Here is a 22,986-nt window from a genome sequence, read left to right as displayed (position 1 = left end):
TTTCAGCTTGACAAAACAAAATGGCTGCTAGTTCAGCTGAATGCTTTTTGAATAATACATCTTGTCATCTGTAGCGCATGAATCACACTCGCTTCCTATTAACAGTCATTTTTCAGAGAATGAAACTGGAATTCCTTTTCTTTTCTGTTCCAAACCACTCTGAGCTGTTTTCTGTCCATGCTTGTCTTCAAATGGACTTTGGCCATTAATTCCTTTCAGCAGAACAAATTGAAAGCAGGGCACGCTGAAACACCATGAAATAGCATTAGTCTTCACGTATTCCTTGTTGCACTTATAAGTGCTGCTGTAAAACAAAACGAAAACCTCTACTTTAGCTGGCTGCATCTCGTAGAAGAATTCCAATGTGGTCCAATGGTTAGAGGAGGGCACGCAGAGTCAGGACTCTGCCACTTACTTACTGTGTGACCTTGAGAAAATCACTGTGCCTCAATTCATACATCTATAAGATGAGTGATACATACCCACCTCCCAAAGGGGTCACTACATTTAATTAACATTTGTGAAGTGCTGTTATGTGTGAAAGGGGCTATAAAAACCCAACTTGATGGCTCTTCTGTGCTTGGACGTTTGGATGTAATGTGATAACCGTGGAACGCCACGTGGGATCAATTGCAAAATTTCAGGGAATGTTCTAGACCTCGATGGGCAGAACCGTATCGATTTTGGTTAAAGTCAGCAGAGGGAAATTGGAGATACATGGAACCCCTAACCTCTGGATAGCAGAGCTAGCCGCTTCAGCCACCTCTGTAATTGTCTACAGATCAGATAACTGGTAGATGGCAGCCATTAACACATTCAAGCATAACACTATCTACCCCTCATTTTAGCTCTGTCTGTCCTCCCAATTCACTTCAAAAATGTTGTCTGAGAAAGAAAAGAAGAATGGATGGGGGAGGGCACACATAAACCCTGGTAGAGGGAGAATGTGGGACCCTGGTATGGGGAGAAGCGGGGTTCACACAGAGCATGGGGAGGACTGGGGTTGCACACAGTCCCTGGCATGGAGTAGAGAATAGGGGACACAGAGCCTGTAGCACGGGGTGGAGGGATTGCAACAAGCCCCTGAAATAGAGGGGGATGGGAGGGCGGCGTGGGTCGGGGAGGATGGAGGGATGCAAGGACCCCCTGGTGTGTGCAGTGAGCTTCACTGACAGAAGCAAAAAAGTGTGTGGCCCCCTAGTTATTATGGCTTGCGGTATTTCCGCTGCATCCTTTGTCTGTTTTCTGACACTCTTCATTCCAGCCGAACCATTAACATTTTTGTTGTCTATCGGATGGATATGTTGTAGCAAGGATGGATTTGAAATGCATCAGGAAATTAGCTTATAATGATAGTACTTTGCACTTAACATCTTTCTTGTCCAAGAATCAAAAAGTGCTTTATTAAGGTAAGTAAGTATTATCCCTATTTAAAGATGGGGCAGTTGAGGCACCAAGATGTCTTGTATGACCTCGGACAAGTCAGTTTCGAGTTAGTAACAAAACCCAGGTCTTCTGATATGCATTTACCTGCTTTCATTACTAGATCCTGCCTCTTCCTATTATGTAGTTAATATTGTAGATCATTGGTGGCAGGTAGGCAAATTAGTTTGGCTAATCTTATTGTCTTACTCTGAGCAATGGGTGGAGTCTGTTCAGTGCTGCCTGAGCAGTTTTTAACTGAAGCCCATTTAATACAAGTAAGTGTGTGTGTGTGTGTGTTTGCGTTTATCCCTGTAGTTCCCTAGCTGAGAGGCACTCAGCAAAGTTTATTGTCAAGTTATTTGTAAAATATGTACTTGTTGCATTTGAAACTATTTGTTTAGCTGGAGGCCCTGCTAAATGACTGTACTAATTACCCTGATGTGAAAAAGGAAGAATTACAGCTGATGTGCATGAAATAGCCTGTGCATTACATACCTAGACATGTTTAGTACATGAAAACAAACACAAACCTGTTACCCTCCTTTTAGTATTTATCTGAAGCAGAGGTTCCCAAACTTTTCTTATTGCATACCCCCCTTCCAGATCTACTAATTGCCTGCATTCCCTTACCTGTCTGACTACTGATACTTTGTGTTCTTCGTAGCATTGCCAGTCTTGAGCCATCGGCCCATATTTCACTGTTGTGTACGAATAGAGTTATAGTGCGATGTATACAATTGGAAAAAACCAACCCTGACTAAGTTCTGAGCTCAGTTAAACTGGACAGTTGCCAGGCAACTGAACCTGCATGTACGGTGATTGGAGGTGAGGGCTTTGTACATCAGCATCTCCTTGTATCGGTGTTCTCATTGACACATCATAAAGTCAATTAACTACCATATTTTATATAACAAATTCCCACCGAGTTTTAAAAGCTTTGTCTGAGTAGTCTATTAGAAAAATGCAATAAATAAAATAATAAACCCACCATTACACAATTTCTCCTTTGTACCCCCCCAGAGATGTCTCATGTACCCTCAGGAGTATATGTACCACAGTTTGGGAATCTAAAGCATTGGTTCCATGGAGGTAGAGAGCTGGCTGAAGTATTCAGCTGAGATGTCCAGTGTTTTTAAAGCTATAAAACTAATTAGGTCAACCTTAAGTCAATGGGACTGTTAGCCAAGCATCCACGAGACTATTCTATGTTGTTAGTCTTCTCTCTTAGCTAGGTGCCCCAAAAGCCTCCCTTTATTGGATATTTCACTTTCTCAGTGCAGTAATTCTTCAGAAGTCCGCGCAGTTTAGCACCGGGGGGATGGGTAACTCAGCCTGTGTCTATGCTACAAGTGCCACAGCAGTGCAACTGCAGCACAGCAGATGCACTACCTACATTGACAGAAGGATTTGTTGTTTTTTTTCGGTCCGTGTAGTTAATCCATCTCTCTGAGAAGGGATAGCTAAATGTAGCTGCATCTACGCTGGTGGTTAGAGTGTCCTAAGTACGGCACGTGGAGGCAAAATTTTTCACAGCCCTGAATGATGTAGCTTGGTCAATACAATATTTAAATATGGACCAGGCCTTAGAGTTTGTTATAGGGCTCCTAACCCATTGTCTTCCAGATGAACCTGTTTCAATCCATTTCAGTTTGATGGTTATTGAAAGCTCTTTCCATTAGATGGATGCTTGCAGCCCATATTACATTATTTGGTGTCCTCCATCTGTCAGTTTCCCTGTCACAAAAAACACCAACACAATGGGCAGACTCAGCACAGGCCAAGGACTGAGTGGATTGTGGAGACTGAGGATTGTTCCCAGGTTCAAGTGCAAGGTGGAGCAGGATGGAGGCTGCCCAGGCTGTACCTGGTTTGAATAAAGTACTCAACCTTAAGTAGTTCTCATCAGCATAAAATAACTTTAGGGGGTAAAAAAATAAATAGAATCACTCACAAGTGTTTTCCTGGTTTGGTGTTAAACTGAACAGCCAGGTAGCAAGGTTAAAAATTATTTCTTTCCAGAGAAAGTGGTTGCAAGGTAAAAGTGTGAATTCCTAAACAAAGCAGTAGCTTTCACTTCACCTTTCTAGTGGTTTAATATGTTCCCGTGACTTATGAACAGTGCGTATAATTGTTGTTTCATAACCTCTTCTGGGTCTGTCTCACCTGAAGTGAAAAATGATGTAGTACAGCTTAGTTGTTGCAAAACATTTTACATGGTAACATAATTTACATACATGATAAGAATCCAGGAAGTCAGCATTGCCCAGTCTGCGTTGACACTTTTCATGACCTTCAAAGACCTTGAGTGGAGAGAGGGAAGAGGGAGTGGAGAAACAGAAAAGGTGAGGGATTGTTTTGTCTTTTAAAGTAAAAAGTGGAGCCCTTTACTAATAAACACAACTTACAAAATCAAATAGACCATTTTTAGAGTGTTTCTTTAAACACCATCTGTGTGAGAAACACTTATTTTAAATGTAGCCCACAAGCTTCTTTTTTAACATCATCAGTGCTGATAAAGAGCTTGATACAATATCTCTGTGACAATGGGGACATTTCTTTCTTTTCATACTTACATCTTTAAAGCCAGATAATGTAGCTTGCTGGATATATTGCAGGAAAGGTATTGCACTTGAGCTGCCGAAGAGATCCAAGAGCTAAGTATCTTTTACTTTCTCTCTCTCTCTCTCCCCCCCCCCCCCCCCCCCCCCCCCCCCCCCGTCCACCAACTTCCTCCTCCAGATATTGCCGTTAAGACCAGCTCATCAAGTATTCCCTCATCCCTAATAATTCCCAATGTCTTGTTTGCATGTGTTTGCCATGTCGTACTTGGACTGTAAATTAACCTGGGCAGTAAATATGTGGGCTTAATTCTGATAGTTAAAGCCTTATATGGCAGCCTGGGGTTGAACGCACCCTGCTAATGTGAGTTAAAAGCTAAGATGCAATGTCTTCACAGCTGTTTTAACCTGAGGTAAGAACATACCATTTTTTATATGTAGACACACTGTGTGTAGTACAGCACCACTGAACTGCCGCTACCTTAGAAAACTACCTTCAGAATGCTGCACAGTATTGGTAGGATGACAAATTCTGGCCAGGGCATCGAGGCAAAATACCACTCTTCTGAAAATTGCCATGGCAGCTTCTAATGTCCATGAAGAACAGACAGCTTCTCTTCTTAAAGGGCTTGTCTATACTTAAAATGCTGCAGTGGTGCTGCTGTAGCACTTTAGTGAAGATGCTACCTATCCCGATGGGAGGGCTTTTCCCATTGGTGTAGATACTCCATCTCCCCAAGAGGCTGTGACTGTATCAGTGGAAGAAGCCCTCCCGCTGTCTACACTGGGAGTAAGGCAGCTATAATTGCGTTGCTCGGTGGTGTGGAAAATCCACTCTCCGAAGCGATGTAGTTATACCAACATAAGTTGCGAGTCTAGACCGAGCCAAATTACATATGAAAGACAGCTAATTGCATGGATCTCAATTTATTTACCTAAGAAGGAACATGAACTAAGTTGACCTTGGTAGGATTTGAACCTGTGATTCCAAGGAAATGAGATGTTTAAACCTTAATGCTTGGCCTCCTACAGCATATCCTCCAATTTAGGAACCACTATCCATTAATGTAAATATATTCTGCACAATTCAATTTTTATTAATTTATTTTTACACACAGGAAGATTACTTTTAATTTTTGTTTTATCTTCAGTTCGTAATTTTCATATGCAAATGTCTCTAGTTGGGTTAAGAATGACCTCAACAGTGCATGCTTAGCATTACCTTTGGCTCACTTGACGTGGTTTGGCTTGTGTTGAAGCTCAAGGCTGGAGAATTATAAGGAGGAAGAAGCCAAAACAAATATAAACACTTTTGAGGACTATTTTTTCTCTCCCTGTGCAGGTTATAAAATTGCTGCGTGTCTTATGAGCTTGGTATTTCCCACTAGCATTAATCTCTGCAAGTGTGAATCAACAGTTTTTTTTTTTATTTTTATTTTTTAGTGGAGGGAAAAGAGGCTGGTTGAACAAGCTTTTGGTGAATGTAAAAGCAGTGCTGTAGTATCTTCTTATTTTGGATCAAACCTCTCTTCTGACCTGACAGACAGTCTGCAAAGAGGAGTTTATAGAAGTTGGAGGCAGTTAAATATGAGTAGCTGTTAACATAAACTGTTTTTTTTTATTTGGATCCTGCACTGGAAGAGTTAGCTGGGCATCCTGTTGCATGTGCTTAACTACAAACACAGGATTAGGCTTAAAGTTAAGCACATTAATAAGTGTTCTGCTGGATTGAGACTTTAGTTTCTAATTCCTTCCCTCCATCATTTTTTCACCTGTAGGACTTAAACGTGAGGGATGATCATTTTGTGCTGTAGAACAGAAGCATAAGCTACATATTTAAAAGCCAGAATATCGGAATTATTCTTTAATGTTGGAAAAAGGAGGAAAAATTATGAACTTTCAATAGTCTCACTATAGATACAGAGAAAAAACTTTCTTTTCAGAGTGTTCTTGCCTCATTATAAAATTTTAGACTGTGCCAACACTGACTCCAAAGTTGCCCAGCATCTGAAAATTCAGTTAACTGTACACAGTATTGCCACATCACTATTACTCCACTGCTCTGGGTTCTGTAAGGTTTGAGTGCCTTCATTTTCCATTACATGACCATTGCTTTGTAAGATCACAACCATGGGAGGCAGAACCCATTTTTACAAAACTTGACCGACATCTCAAACTTTCCATCCTCAGTTTAAATGCCTGTAATTTTTTTCCCGAGTATTTTTTTTAAATGAACACTTCCCCTGACCCCCCTACTCGATCTCCTCAACCTTTTGGGGGTTTTGTGATGAGGGTGACTTTTTAATATATTGTTCTTATAAATTTCTAATGATGATGAATTATAGAAGAGTAGAGTGTAATGGGATAAGAAGAACATAAGAACGGCCATACTGGGTCAGATCAATGGTTCATCTAGCACAGTATCCTGTCTCTAACAATTGCCAGTGCCAGATAATTCATAGAGAATGAACAGAACTGGGCAGTTTTGTGTGATCCACCGTCTGTTGTCTAGTCCTAGCTTCTGGCAGTTGAAAGTTTAGGGACACCCAGAGCATGGGCTTGTGTCCTTGATCTTCGTGGCTAATAGCCATGGATGGACCTATCCTCCAGGAACTTACCTAATTCTTTTTTGAAACCGGTTATAGTTTTGGTCTTCACAACATCCGCGGGCAATGAGTTCCACAGGTTGACACTGTTTTGTGTGAAGAAATACTTCCTTATGTTAATTCTAATCAGCTGCCTATTAATTTCATCAGGTGACTTCTGGTTCTTGTGCTATGCAAAGGGGTAAATAACCACTCCTTATTCACTTGGTCCATGCCATTTCGTGGCTACCCTTGAAACCCAGCCATCAATACTGTCAGTCCCACCAGTAATCAGGCATCTGGCCTGTTCTTCTGATGAGTTAGAGGCTCCACAGGAATGTGTCTGGCGCTGAGGAGAGGTGGCCCCAGACAGAAGGCCTAGGAGGTCAGGGTTCTAACCTCCAACCAGACACAATTGGCCAAGGGCTTGGTGGTATCCTATGCCATGGGTTCCTCCCCACCAGCTGATCCATCTTGCTGGCAATACTAGGGACTGTGGGAGTCCGAATCCAGACAATCAGGATCAGTGCATGAGTCCTGCTTGCCATCACCCAGCCATACGCAACCAGCTCCTTGAGCATATTCAGAGGAGGAAGGGGAGTCGGTTCCAGTGGTTCCGGGAACAATCTTGTTATCGGACGAGGCAGTCACTCCATCTCCTCTGCCAGAACAACACCAAGAATTCATGCACATGATAGTGGCAGAAATACAAATATAGCTGGAGGAAATTCAGGCTCCTCAGCACAGCTTACTAGACATTCTTCAGCCCTCTGAGCCCAGTCCAGTGGCGCTCCCTATCAACGAGGCCATCATAGACCCATTGCTTTTTTTGAGGGACATATCCATTCTAGAGATACGTAGAGCAGCTACTTGGAGCTCTTTGCGTACTTTCACAAGACATTACGCCCTGGTACAGTCATCAGCTGTGGCTACGGCTATGGGGACAGCAGTACTGCAGTCAGCTATCACCCATCTCCCTGCACCCATCTCCTGTCTGACTACTGCTTGTTAATCTCCCACATGTGGAATTAACATAGGGACCATCACTCAAAGAAGAAATGGAGGTTACTTACCTGTAACTGGAGGTTCTTTGAGATGCGTGGTCCCTATCTGTATTCCGCTATCCGTCTTCCGTCTCCTCTGCTGCAGATGGGAATGGGACACTGGCGAGGCGTTGGCCCACACTGCCATTAGTGCCCTTGGTGGGGAGCATGAGGAGAGTGAAGGCATTTGTCCCAGACAGTGGACACTACTTGCAAGAAATTCCAGATGCAGGCACATGGTGCTCATGCGTATCTCACATGTGGAATACACATAGGGACAACACATCTTGAAGAACCTCAGGTTGCAGGTTTGTAACCTCCATATCTCTTTCTTGAGAGGTAACAGCTAATTTAGACCCCATATTTTGTATGTAGAGTTGGGATTATTTTTCCCAACGTATATTACTTTTCACTATATTACTTTCAACACTGAATTTCCTCTGCCATTTTGTCATCCAGTCCCCCAGTTTGGTGTTGTCCCTTTGTAACTCTTCACAGTCAGCTTTGGACTTGTCTATCTTGAGTAATTTAGTACTGTTAGCAGACTTTACCACTTCACTGGTTACCTCTTTTTCCAGATCATTTATGAATATGTTGAACAGCACTGGTCCCATTAGAGATCCTTGTGGGACCCTGCTATTTTCCGCTCTCCATTGTGAAAACTGACCATTTATTCCTACCCTTTGTTTCCTATCTTTTAACTGGTTACTGATCCATGAAATGACCTTCCTTCGTATCCCATGACTGCTTAGTTGGCTTAAGAACCTTTGATGAGGGACCTTGTCAGAGCTTTCTGAAAGTCCAAGTACACGATATCAAATGAATCACCCTTGTTCACATGCTTGTTGACTTCCTCAAAGAATTCTAATAGGTTGATGAGGCATGAGTTCCCTTTACAAAAGCTGTATTGACTCTTTCCCACCATATCATGTATGTTTTGTGTCTGATAATTTTGGTTTTTTTACTATAGTTTCAATCAATTTGCTTGGTATTGAAGTTAGGCTTACTGGTCTGTAAGGATCACCTCTGGAACCTGTATTTAAAACAGGTGTCACATTAGCTATCCTCCAGTCACCTAGTACAGAGGCTGATTTAAGAGAGAGGTAATATACCACGGTTAGTAGTTCTACAATTTCATATATGAGTTCTTTCAGAACTCTTAGGTGAATACCATCTGGTCCTGATGACTTATTAATGTTAAATTTATCAATGTGTTGCAAACCATTTCTATTGACACCTCAATCTGGGACACTTTCTCAGATTTGTAACCTAAAAAGAATGGTTTGGGTGTGGGGATCTCCCACACATCCTCTGCTATGAAGACCACTGCAAAGAACTCATTTAGCTGCTCCACAACTTCCTTGAGTGCTCCTTTAGTACATTGATCATCCAGTGGCCCCACTGACTGTTTGCCAGACTCCCTGCTTCTGATGTACTTAATTTGTTTTCTGTTAGTTTTTGTGTCCTTATCTAGTTTCTCTTCAAATTCTTTCTTGGCCTGCCTTATTGTACTTTTTACACTTGATTTGTCAGCGTTTTATGCTTCTTTCTGTTTTCCTCACTACGATTTTACATCCGTTTTTTAAAAATGCCTTTTTGCTTCTACCTGCATCTTTTAGTGTGCTGATTAGCCATGGTGGCATTTTTTGGTTTCTTACTTTTTTTTTTTTTTTTGTATTTTTTATTTGGGGTATACATTTAATTTGAGTGGTATAAATTTAATTGTGATGTTTTTAAATACTCTCCCTGCAGTTTGCAGGCATTTCACCTTGGTGACTGTTCCTTTTAATTTCCTTTTAACTGGCTTTCGCATTTTTGTATAGTTCCCCTTTTTGAAGTTAAATGCTACTGTGATGGTTTTTTTTGGCATTTTTTCCCCATACAGGGATATTAAATTGATTTACATTACGGTTGCTATATTCACCTCTCGGGCCAGATCCTGCATTCCTGGTAGGACTAAATCAGGAATGGCCCCTCTCCTTCTGGGTTCCAGGACCAGCTGCTCTAAGAAACCATCATTTAATATGTCTAGAAATTTTATCTCCGCATCCCTTCCTGAGGTGATATGTACCTAGTCAATATGGGGATAGTTAAAATCCCCCATTTTTATTGCATTTTCTGCCTTTGTAGCCTCTTTGAGCTAGAAATACACACTTGTGGGAAAACAGCCCTTAAGAGCTTTTGAAAATCCCATTCTGGGTGATTAACAGAAATAAAACTGAGACAAAAGAATCAAAGGCAATAAGGTTAGATAAAAATCAGTGCCAGAATTAAAATCTGTCTTTTTCAGATCTGTCTTTCAGCTTGCTATGAAAATTAGGTTAGGAATTTATTTTCTTTGTGTGAAGGACCAGGCCTGCACATGTTATTACTGACTTCCATTGAAACAATACAGATAACTAGTTAGGAAAAGATTAAGTAAGAGTGAAAGCAGGTGCAGAAGGCAGGCATAGACATGGGGTAAATACCTGACAAGAGTGAGTGATCGTTGTAGCTGTGGGACACCGTTTACCCCAGGAAAGGAGATTATATATGCTTTTCCTTGTGGGTGACCCTGCCTGCCTCCTGACTCATGGTTTGCCCTCTGGGACCCGACTCAGCCTAACTCCTGCTTTGACCACCCATGACCTGGTTCTAACAGCTCACTCCTGCATCTACTCTGCTACAAATTACCACAAACTCTCCTAGAAACCAAGATTCGAGGGAGGGGGGCATGTTTCCAGCCCCTTACAGAGTTGGACATGTTGTAACTGGCTGGGTTCTCGCAAATCCAAGAGCTCCAGCTGCCCAAAACATCAGCCTTTTTGTCTCTCTCTTAAATCAGCCTGCAGGTTTGCTTTCTCATTTGGGCAATCCAAATGGCTTGTTGTGACACATCTATATTCATGTGCTTGCTGGACAGAACCGCCTTTTCAGGGCAGTTTTCCCACAAGTGCGTATTTCTATGTGGTTGGTGGCAGGTATACACAGGAACAAACAACTGCTTTGAGTCAACTTCCTTATCTGTTACTCAGTTTCCATTGAAGTCAGTGGGAGTTTTGGGTGTGTAAGGAGAGTCCATTTGAACCCATGATTAACTCTGTGACAGATCATTCTTCTTACAGTCTGTCTGATAGGTAATATATATGTATTACTTTTTATTTTATCACAAAGCGTGCAGATGGATTTATGCACTTTTAAATAGCATATTCTCTAATTTGAAGAAAATAGATTAGCCCCAGATTTAAATGCAAGATGATGGGGTTTCCTTTTATTGTTTTTGATCTGCAGCCAACTGTCCTCGTACATACTGGGTAATATTCCCATCAACTGCATGCTAGCACCAACTACTAGCATCATCAACTAGCACCAACAACGTACAGTACACTTTTCAACTAAGCTTTAAAGTTCAAAAAATAAAATACAAATTACAAAGCAATGAATGTCTTGCCTACCATATCCTCTAACCTGATCAGACTTTTAGAAAAGGTGAAAATAGTTAACATTTCTGCTACATGTTTCTCTTCTTTTCGAAAAAGAAAGGTGAAGGTGTGTTTGCAAAGCAGTACATTGATTCTGACTTTTGTTTTGTTTAAGAATTTAATTAGTTCCACCACAAGCAATACTGTTGTAAAACCTTTGAAAGTGGGAGGGGGGGGGGAATGCATATCTGCCAAATGGAGAAGAACTCTGGGTAAACTCTGCTGGTCTTTGCTTTACCTTAATAACTGAACCTTTGACTTGAAGAAAACATGGATTAAAAACCCCATTGGTCTCAGTATGTTACAAAAAAGGAGAGTGAGAAACAGTGTGTCCTACTATTCTGGAGTTTTTCACAAACAGTGGTTAAACAGTAAAAAAAAAAAAAAAAAAATTTGTTTGTTTAAGAATCAGCAGAAAGGTAATATTTTGTTTTCCGTTTTTAACACACAGTAAATGTCAGACTCAGCTTTTTAGGTAGTTTTCAATACAACAGTAGGGAATACTGTGAAGAATACAGTTTTAGAAAACGTTTTGTTCGTCTATCAAACTTTGGCTTTTCATTTCACTACCATTCAAGTCCTCTTGTCAAGAAACCTCTGCAAGAATTAAAGACTGTAATTAGATTAAATAGGAAGTTAATATGCTGGTATTGTAACAAAATTTCTTTTGTTTTTGTTTTCAAAAATATCAGATGAATTTAAAGCAATACCTTGGTTTAATTGCTGAGTTATTTTACATGTCAGAACCAAACTACTACTAATTTTGGAATAAGAAAAACAGTGAAAAGGTTTTTCAAGTCAAGCCTCTGGGGATGATTTAATAAACAGAAAGAGAAGTATTAATTGAAAGACGTGATAATTATCTGAAAGTAATGCAATTTGTGTGTAATGTACAGCAGAAACTCATTAATTGCGAGGCCCATTGTGGATCATTATATTTTGTGAATTAGCTAATAACTGAATTTTATATAAAAAGAAAATCAAACATACGATATCACAGAATTTATATTTTCCTTCATTTGTTTTGACAAAGATGGGTTTGAGGTTTTAAAAAAAAGTTGTCTGTATATCATGAATTTAGTTACAAATAAATTGTTGTACCTCATGACCTGTTATATTATTTATTTTGTTGGGTCTTGAAGAAATATAGTACTTGTAGCCATTTATCTTCAGAGGTGCTGTTCCTTGCAATATAAAGTCAATCAATTCTAAAGGTAGATGTTCTTAAAGGCCATCTATGTCCCTTCTGTAGAGGTAGTGATTGAGTGTTTTGATTTTAATTATTTATAAGACTTTTTAGCACAAATGTATATGTACTTTGCTGTAATTTGTAAAAGTAGCAGTGTTATTAAGATGAGCCGTTATTAAAGATCTGCTCTAACTCCCTACTGAAGGCCATGTGACTCTTCCCTTTGATTTCAGTGGGTGTGTGACCGAGCCTGTGAAGTGCTATTTTTACTTCTCAGTAAGTGTTCAATAGCAGAGTGAGACTTTTGGTCAAAATTTTCAAATGTGGTTAAAAGTTTGGTTTAGTTAGGTTCCTCGGTGGCTTAGAAGCCTAAATCCTGTTTTGAGTAAGGCCTAAGTCACTTATGCATAAGGCTGCGATTTAGTCTGGGAATCCAGCGCCTGTTGGGAGCTGCAGGGTCCCCTGCCACCTGTGGAGGCAGGGAGCTGCGAGTAGCGGGTGGACCCCCACAGCTCCCAAGCAGTAGCGGGGACCGCCAAAGCTGGTGGCCACCGCGGGCAGCAGAGGGGATCCCCGCTGCTCAGTGCCACCAGCAAAGGGGGACCCTGGAGCTCCGAGTCCCCATGGATATTTTTAGTAAAAGTCAGGGACAAGTCATGGGCTTCTGTGAATTTTTCATTATTGCCAGTGACCTATCCCTGTCTTTTACTAAAAATATCCAGCCTTATTTATGCACTTTGAAAATTAAACACACAAATTAGTGGCCTGATTTTCAGAGGCACTAATGTAGTCAAATTGAAGTCAATGGGCTCTGTCAATGTACCTCTGAAAATCTGGCAGTTAATGTTGGTGCTTAAATATGGAGTCATAAGGTCTGGATTTTCACAAGTATCTAGTGATTCTGGGTGCCTAAATTTTGGTGCCCAAGTGAGAAGCTGTACATTCAGTTCCAAATGTTACAATTACTAGTTTTAATGGCACTTCCTGCAGTGATCGTTGTGCTTTTTTTTTATCCACAGATGATGGTTACCATACTGCATGGTGCTAGCCATAACTATGGACTCTGGAAGAGGAAGGTGACGAGCAGAGGTAATTTCCAGGGAAGGAAAGGAAGAAAAATGATCTGCAGAGAAAGATATGAGACAATCCAATGGCTGGAGGTTGAAGCTAGACTGAAAATTCAGAATGGAAATAAGATGTACATTTTTAACAGAGAATAGTTAACCATTGGAACCACTTACTAAGGGTTGTGGTGGATTCTTCATTTTAAAATCAAGATGGGATGTTTTTCTAAAATATGCTCTAGGAATTATTTTGAGGAAGTTCTATGGTCAGTGTTATACAGGAGGGCAAAATAGATGATCACACTTATCCCTTCTGGTCTTGGAATCTATGAGTTATCTGTGACCAGAAAAAGTTTCAACTCCACCTAATAATTTTGTTGATTGGGGGGAAACAAAAAAGTACATTACTAGACCTGTTCGTATTCAGGGAATTGTGTCAAACTGACCCTGATGAGCCAAGGTAGAGCCAAGCTCAGGGATAATTTAGTCCTAAATTATTTATATTATCTTGCCTGGTACTGATTTTGGAGTGACAGGCCTATAATGACCCAGATTCCTCCTGTTAACCCTTTTTAAATAATGGCACGGTATTCGCTTACTTCCAGTCTTCTAAAACTTCTCCGGTGTTCCAAAACTTACTGAAAATCAATATTAATGGTGCAGTGAGCCTCTCAGCCAGCTCTTTAAAAACTCTTGGATGCAAGTTATCTGGACCTGCTGATTCAAAAATGTCTAACTTTAGTAGCTGCTTCTTAACATCCTCCTATGATACCAGTGAAATGGAAAGTGTGTAGTCATATGGTGAGATTGTTATAGGTTCCCCCCCAATACAGAACAGAAATATTTATTGAACACTTATGCTTTTTTTGCCTTATATTGACCAATTCTACCATTTCCATCTAGTAACGGACCAGTACCTTTGTTAGGATTCTTTTTTGTTCCTAATATACTTTTAAATTCTTTCTTATTGTCCTCACATCTGCTGGTCATAGACTACTCCTGGGGGAATTCGACGCCTAAAAATTCTGCGCACAATATTTTAAAATGCTGCAAATTTTATTTGTCAAAATAACACCACATAATCACGTCGGTTTCAATTATTTTGGTAATTTATTTCAAAATACCTGTCAGCAAGTATGTCTGTAACAAAAATTTCCCCAGGAGTAGAGAGTTAAAGAAACCCTTATGACAACCCAGTTCCTGTTTCTCTGCCCCCCTCCCCCACAGAACCCAGCTAGGGGGCCAGACATCCACAACCCCTCCTGCTAGAGCCCAGCTGTGCCCCCCTCAGCCAATACATCCAAACTCCCTCCCCCCAGAGGTCAGATGCGGGGCACCCCTTGTCCAGGTACCCGCACCCCCTCCCTGCAGAGCCCAGCCACAGGGCCACCCCTAGCCCAGACACCTGCCGTCAGAGCCCAGGGATCCAGAGAGAGAAACAGCCTGATGCTTGGTCCCAGGCTTGTGTAGTATTTCCTGTGCACTGCCGTCTCCTTCTCTCAGAGCGGGCGGGGAACTGTGGCTGCCGGGTACCCTCCAGCTCCTCCTCCCCTTCCTCCTGGCAGTGTCTTCTATGTGTGAGCTGGGCTCTTCCAGGTCCAGTGGCCCCTAGTGGTGGCTTGCAGCACTGCAGCCCATTTCTGTGGGGAGCGGGGAAGGAAATTCTGCGGGCGCAACATTAATTTCTGCAAAATTCTGCATTGCGCAGTGGTGCAGAATTCCACCAGGAGTAATACTTCTCCTTATGACCCTTTGCTTCCATTATCAATTTTCTACAATTTCTAGCTTCTGGTTTATATTCATTACTATCAACTTCCCCTTTTTTCCATTTGTTATAACTTTTTGTATTTTTTATAGCTCCTGTCACTTCCTTTCTAAACCAGGCATTTTTTTAATCAATATGGCCTTCTTCCTCAATTGTGGGATTGTGGCTTTTTGGGAATCTAGTAAAGTGTTTTTGAACAATTTGCAATATCATTCACTTTTTTCTGATTAAATTCCCACGCCTAGCTGATTGAAGTTCTCTGTTGTCTCCTGGCTGTTGCCGGCTGTTTTCTTTAGTGGAGATCTTCATGAAAAACAGAAGGCACTGAAGGAAGCGATGGTAGGGGTTGTTTTAAATAGCCTCCTTGTCAATCTTGGTCCTGTAACATCAATGGAATGTATCAGGAATTTTCATGATCTGTTACATAAATTACTCTACACTTAGATATCTCATTCTGCTCTGCAGAAAAGTGTTCCATTGTTAACCTGTTGACTGATTACTGACATAGTTGGTGTATTCTCTCCTAGTTGTACTTGATACCAGCAGTCTCCCTGGACTATCAGAAGTACATTGTTTAATTCTTTGATTCATCTTTTCTTAAAATTATATTTTTCATTTAATAACCCCTAGATTTTTAGTTTTCGTGGGTAATTTCTGTTCACGCTTTTCAAATTGTATCTGCAGCGCAAACAATCTCATCTATCAGGATTTCTAAATCACATGTTATAAACCTTCCTGTAGCAACTAAATAATACTGCAACAAGTCTAGCATGAACTACGTCGGCAGACCACTTTCTTGATCCTGCTCCTGTTTTATGTTTTAACCCTCATCTATTCCTCCCCTGTTTCTCAGGTTCTTTAGGGAATGCTTTGGCAAAGAGGAGTGAAGACGTACAGAAGGATCTATAGAGGACAAGCATGAAATTATTATTTCTTTCAGGAGTGTGCTTCACAGCCTAGGACAGCTGTAAAGAAGGCTCTATCTCCCACTCCCTCAGGTTTATTTCTGGGCTTTTTTTGTGTGTTAAATGGGCACAGGTGTGTCTTTAACAGAGGCAGGCATTTAGGCTAGTTTGGGCTTGTCCCACTCAGCCAAGAAAGGGTTCATCTTTTCTCTCCCAAGCCCAAGTGAATGGTTTGTGTTTAAAAGTGATCTGCTGAAACTTGAGGTGGTGGTATTTTTTATTGCAACGTAGATGAAATGAACTGACAAATCTTAGTTTCAGGATTTTGCATTTCAGTGGTCTAACCCTCAACTAAGGAGATGTTTTTAATGGCTGAAAAGGGGCTGGTGGAGTTCCAGCTGGAAAATCACTGGGAGAAGAATGGAATTATACAAAATAATTTTAGTAATGAGGCCCAGTTATGTATGGCTCTTCATTACTTCAGCTTTTAGCAAACGAAACGGAGTGATTCACCCAGATTGGCAGATTAGGTAGGATAAAGGCAGCTATTTTAAAATATAAATTTCTAGGAAGTAACTGAATAGGGAGACTTTTGGAACTCTGGGAAATGTTATTTTGGGATGGGCCTTAGGAGGAGTACCCAAGCTGAAAAGCTAAGTGTTATTTTGAACATTATTCAAAGCCAGTTTAAAAAACTTGAACCTTGCTTGGTTAGCCAGCGTGGAAGTAGTCACACCATGTTGGAAATGTGTTTTGTAATGGTTTTTATTGTTCTGAAGAAACTGGGTTGTCCTCCCCAAATTACAGAATATCATTCATTCCATCAAGGTATGAGAGCAACTGTAGTGTATGAAAACATAGACTCAAATGCCTTTAACATTAACAACGGGGTGAAATGGGTTTGTCTTACTTAGCCCCTGGGCTCTTTAACATCTACTACATCATTCCTTCTTCTTCATGCATTTAAGGACAGCAATGATGGCATTTATTTGTGAACTAGACTAGAGGGAGGCTTGTTCAATATCACTCAGTTTAGAGGGAAAGCCAAGGAGAGAAAGCTGGTTCTGAGAGATTTCCCGTTTGCAGGAGACGCAGCCTTGGTTACCCACAGTCAATCTTCCCTGAAAAATCTCTTTGGTAGATTTTCTGTGTTATGCAAGAGCTTCGGCTCTTCGCCTTAACAGTTAGTTTCAAGAAGACTGATTGTATACTGAAGGGTGGAAGAACCAATACCTGACATCACTCTGGAGGGTAAATCTCTTGGCATCGTCAACAGCTTTTGCTATGATTGGCAGGAATCTTGACCCTCAGACTGAGCTAACAGGATTGGAAAAGCAGCTAAGAATTTTGGGCTGTTAGTCAACAGTTTTCTGTTAGTCCATGCACGTTTCTCTGAGGTGAAGATGCGAATCTATGAGAGCACTTGTGTGCTGTCAGAAATGTGGGCTACATGTGGTGGGCACAGCAGGAGACTGAATAGCTGTCACATGAGATGCCTACACAAGATCCTGGAAATTAAGTGGGAAGACAAAATACCAAACACAGAAGTGCTGGAGTGTGCAGGACTGACACACACAAACCACTATCAAGAAGAGGAGGTTGCGATGGCTCAGTCATGTCGGAAGACTGGGAGGAGACCGTATCCCCAAGAATATTTTGTAAAGCGAGTTTTGAGATGGCTCTAAATAGTGGTCGCCTTTTATGGTGGTACCACAATGTGTGCAAAAATTATGTGAAGTCGTTCAACATCAGCGTAGAAAGCTGGGAGGAGTGAGCAGAACCCTGTCCAATCTGGAGGGACACTCTGGCAATGGGTGCAGCTCCTCATGAAGCAGCTTTGACCCAGAGGATGAAAGCAAAGTGAGAAAGAAGGAAGTGTGCTGTAATCTTGGACTCCAACTCAGACAACGCATGGATCTGAAATTTGTAACAAGCTGTGTCACTCTCGCATTGGACTTGTCAGCCATAAGTTGATTCATCAAGGCACATGACTGGATCAGTGGTTGCCTATGGTAGGTCAGTGTGGATGGATCTGAACAATGTTCTGTCAAACGCTATAATACTTCCTTTTAGTTGGAAGTGTCTTCAGTTTAAACAGCTGCAAACGTGGTTTAAAGATAGGAGCCTACCTACATTGGGCTAATGATCCTTACATGCTGTTTGGCTCTTTTCAGTTTCCAGGACAAACAGGGGCTCAGTAATAGAAGAGTATTTAATGCTGTCCTATTCACGAACCTACATTTTGAGACCGTGACCATTTTAGCAACAACAACAAAAAAAAATTGACTTAACGTTCTGTAGTTAAGACAGTGTCTTCCATTAAGGACAAAGAGTGATTAGTAACAGGATATTTTGGGAGACGGGAGAGATTCCAGAAGACTGGAAAAGGGCAAATATAGTGCCCATCTATAAAAAGGGAAATAAAAACAACCCAGGAAACTACAGACCAGTTAGTTTAACTTCTGTGCCAGGGAAGATAATGGAGCAAGTAATTAAGGAAATCATCTGCAAACACTTGGAAGATGGTAAGGTGATAGGGAATAGCCAGCATGGATTTGTAAAGAACAAATCACGTCAAACCAATCGGATAGCTTTCTTTGATAGGATAACGAGTCTTGTGTATAAGGGAGAAGCTGTGGATGTGGTATACCTAGACTTTAGTAAGGCATTTGATATAGTCTTGCATGATATTCTTAACGATATACTAGGCAAATACAATTTAGATGGGGTTACTATAAGGTGGGTGCATAACTGGCTGGATAACCGTACTCAGAGAGTTGTTGTTAATGGTTCCCAATCCTGTTGGAAAGGCATAACAAGTAGGGTTCCGCAGGGGTCTGTTTTGGAACTGGCTCTGTTCAATATCTTCATCAACGACTTAGATTTTGGCATAGAAAGTACACTTATTAAGTTTGCAGATGATACCAAACTGGGAGGGATTGCAACTGCTTTGGAGGACAGGGTCATAATTCAAAATGATCTGGACAAATTGGAGAAATGGTCTGAGGTAAACAGGATGCAGTTTAACAAAGACAGATGCACAGTGCTCCACTTAGGAAGGAGAAGTCAATTTCACACATACAGAATGGGAAGAGACTGTCTAGGAAGGAGTACAGCAGAAAGGGATCTAGGGGTTATAGTGGACCACAAGTTAAATATGAGTCAACAGTGTGATGCTGTTGCAAACAAAGCAAACATAATGCATCCCGGAATCAACAGGTGTGTTGTGAAGTCATTCTTCCGCTCTACTCTGTGCTGGTTAGGCCTCAACTGGAGTATTGTGTCCAGTTCTAGGCACCACATTTCAAGAAAGATGTGGAGAAATTGGAGAGGGTTCAGAGAAGAGCAACAAGAACGATTAAAGGTCTTGAGAACATGACCTATGAAGGAAGGCTGAAAGAATTGGGTTTGTTTAGTTTGGAAAAGAGAAGACTGAGAGGGGACATGATAGTAGTTTTCAGGTATCGAGGAGGGAGAAAACTTGTTTATCTTAGCCCCTAAGGATAGAACAAGAAGCAATGGGCTTAAACTGCAGCAAGGGAGAGTTAGGTTGGACATTAGGAAAAAGTTCCTAATTGTCAGGGTGGTTAAACACTGGAATAAATTGCCTAGGGAGGTTGTGGAATCTCCATCTCTGGAGCTATTTAAGAGTAGGTTAGATAAATGTCTATCAGGGATGGTCTAGACAGTATTTAGTCCTGCCATGAGGGCAGGGGACTGGACTCGATGACCTCTCGAGGTCCTTTCCAGTCCTAGAATCCTAGAATCTATGAACTCTCAGTGCTTTTCTCATAGCCCTTAATTATTTTTCTGGTACTGAGCATTGTTCCCATGAAATCTTTTTTGAAGACTGCAAAGCTGTTTTCCGCCCCCAGAAGGTCAGTCCGTGGAACTGCAGACCTCTAGCCAGCAAGATCAGATGGACAGATGTATTTCCTGTACCTATGCTTTCTTCTTTAAAAACGGATTTGCATTCCTGGCAAATCGCACATGCAGAACTAGTAAACACCTATGACTCTGTCTTTACAAAAGCTACATATGCATCAGCATGTCGGTATTTATAAGTACGTTGGTTTTAAAAAAAAATCTTGTGACGGGTGTAATCACAAGTAACAAAACACAAAAATATGGGCCTATTTTCACTATTATTGAAAGGAAGAGGGTGTGGCTATACACACATCTGGATATGAGACTGAGTCTGTTTACCCAGCACGTGGCAGCTAGCCTTCTGAAGTGTAAACAAACACTTACTAGAGGATGAAATCCTTCAGTCTCTGTAGCATATCCACCCCCTTTGTTGTCCACAGTGAGGCTTTGGTTGGCTTAACTGTGTCTCTCAGGGGTGTGGATTTTTCACACCCTTGAGTGATGTACCTAGGTGGGCCTAAGCCTAAGCGTTAGGTGTAGACCAAGCCTCAGCCTCAAATAAAGGACAAAGGCAATGGAGGGGTTTGAATGCCTCAGCTCAAAGTTTGGTGGTATGTAATATGGAACAAGAATCCTGTAACAACATTTAGACTAAAAGAAGTGTGGATATTTACATTGCATGACCGTGATATTAGCTTGCCATGCTATTCATTTTCTTTACCTACTGTACTTCCTATATATGTTAAATGGATAACTCCTCACTTAATGTCATTTCGCTTAAAGTCGCATTTTTCAGGAACATAACTACGTTAAGTGAATACATTTTCCCTATAAGAATTAATGCAAATAGGGGGGGTTAGCTTCCAGGGAAAATTTTTTTTTTTGCCAGACAAAAGGCATTATATAAATTTAAAACTTATACCTGTATTAAATTGCTTGTTTAAAATTGTTTAAAACAATTCAATACTACAATCATCATTGCGAGTATGAAGCTTGGGTTGAAGTGGTGGAGTCAGAGGGTGGATTGTCCGGCTGCTCCTCTTGAACTTTCTGAACTTGAAAAAACACATCTAGAGATTGTTGTTTTGCTTTCCTTTTTTTTCCTCTTGGTAAATTTCTTTATAGCAAGACATTAGATGACCAACTCCCCCAATCACTTGGGAGCTGCGTTCCGTCAGGATCATCATCACTCAGGATTTGCAAGTCAACCTTAACCCACCTCTTCTCTCCCCCACCCCCCTTTACTCTGCACGTTGCATCCTTGCTCCTCTCTCCTGCCAGCAGCAAACCAGCTGATTGCCCCAGGCAGGTGCGTGGGGGGCTGCCAGCTGTGGACAAAGCAGGCAGCTAAACGATGTTATAGCGAAGCATTGCACAACTTATATATATATAATGGAGCAGGGACGCAAGATTGAAACAACGTTAAGTGAGGAGTTGTTACTGGATTTGCTATAATTCCACTTTGGTTTTCTTAAATCAGGTATCTTGCCATTTTGATAATACACCTCTACCCTGATATAACGCTGTCCTCAGGAGCCAAAAAATCTTACCGCATTATAGGTGAAACCGTGTTCTATCAAACTTGCTTTGATCTGCTGGAGTGCGCAGCCCCACTTTACCGTGTTATATATAGACTTATATCCGAATTCGTGTTTATCAGGGGTAGAGGTGTACTTATATCTGACATTCTATATGATGACTAATGCTGTTATCTAAAGACTAAAGTTTGTCAGCACTTGCCGTAGTTTGCTCCCACAGCTGTGGCGTATCGACTGCTGTAATTTTAAAAAAACAGCTTTTTTTTTTTTTTATAGACTTTGAAGGCGGCTGTTTTTCTGTCTTAGATGGTGGCCATGCAGAGATGTCTTCTTCTGGAAGCTGGTTTCACATGGTGGCTTAGATTTTCCCATCTTTGTATCTAGCACCATTTGAAATCAGTGTTCTAGGAGCAAGAATTGCAGCATGGGAAAAGAAGATCCAAGAAGCAGCTTGCTAACTTCATCAAATGGGTCAACGATTCAAGTTAGTTTTAGCCTGGTAAATAACCAAACTGACACACACACAAGGGATGCTTCAAAACTTGCCACTCAGGCTGTCTGTTTTACAAATCCAACACTCATATTTAGAGTTGTTGCAAGGAAGAACTGCTTTAGAATGTATTTTTACCCAATTAAGGATGAGTGTAATCCACAAAGGTACTTACTGATTTCAATAGGTGTTAAGTGTTTTCACTATGGACACTTTTGAAGGATGAGGATCCACAAAGGTAACTTAAGCACTTATTTAGCAGGTTGTGAATACTGAAGAGCGATTAGTACTATATCTAGATAAGCAATATGGGAAGCTTAAGTGACTGGTATGATGGGTAACTTCATATATCCATTAGTGCCATAATAAATCATGGCATTCATTTTAGGGCCTGTTTTTCAGTAGTGATAAAGTCAGTAAGAACTGCAGGTACTCAGCAAGTCCTGAAATTATAACCCCTTCTCTTACCAGTAGGTGATGGAAGCTCATGTACCGAATATCAAGCTATTTTCTTGAAAAAAGAAAGATGTTACTGTTTAAAAAACAAAAATTCAAGGAATACTTCTTTTCAATAGCTCCTGTGACAAGTAAAGCCATAACCCTCCCATATTTAATGCAGACCACTGAAGATACTGAGTTCTAAGGTAGTTTGAAGAAACTAGCCTGACTATTTTTCAGAGGCTTGTGTGGCATGTCCAGAAGCATCCAGTCAAACCATTGGTACAGCAGTTTTTTCCTCAAACAGATCTGTGGCTGTGACCTAGACAACCCCCCTTCTTTGAGCTGGGAAAATCTCTCTTACACAGGCTGACCGATCTCTCTTGGTGTTCAGAGTTTCAGTTTTTGTCTAGCACCATTTGAAATCGGTTATGATGTAGGGGGAAAAGCAACACTATAGGTGCTTGTGGAGAGGGGAAAAACTGAGTTTCCATTATTCACATCATGGAGATCCCAAAATGCTGTCAGCAGAAGTATCATCTTGCTCTGTAAGTGTATATTAATGTAATATTTGTGCTTGTATTCTGTTGAACTGCTAGGAATAGGGTTTGGTTCACCCACATGGTAGTGTAGATTCTTCCTGTTCAGTGGACAAGGA

The 22,986-nt window shown here is 41.0% G+C and overlaps 1 long non-coding RNA gene across 4 annotated transcripts in view; it reads left to right on the top strand.

Annotated features, from left to right (window-relative positions):
• LOC117877434 overlaps positions 1 to 18,424 on the top strand; it is a 37,118-nt gene extending 18,694 nt beyond the window's left edge. For 3 of the 4 annotated variants that reach the window (XR_004645710.1, XR_004645709.1, XR_004645712.1), the window contains one exon: positions 13,281 to 13,481. This is a non-coding gene — a long non-coding RNA (uncharacterized LOC117877434). Of the gene's footprint in view, positions 1 to 13,280; positions 13,482 to 15,943 lie in introns of those variants that run through there. The other variant, XR_004645711.1, reaches the window with a different exon arrangement.
• Positions 18,425 to 22,986: the final 4,562 nt, after the last annotated feature.

This window comes from Trachemys scripta, chromosome 4 (assembly GCF_013100865.1).
Source record: "Trachemys scripta elegans isolate TJP31775 chromosome 4, CAS_Tse_1.0, whole genome shotgun sequence".
Taxonomy (NCBI): Eukaryota; Metazoa; Chordata; order Testudines; family Emydidae; genus Trachemys; species Trachemys scripta.
The sequence above is the reverse complement of the archived record's forward strand: the minus strand, read 5'-3'. Positions and strand labels throughout refer to the sequence as shown.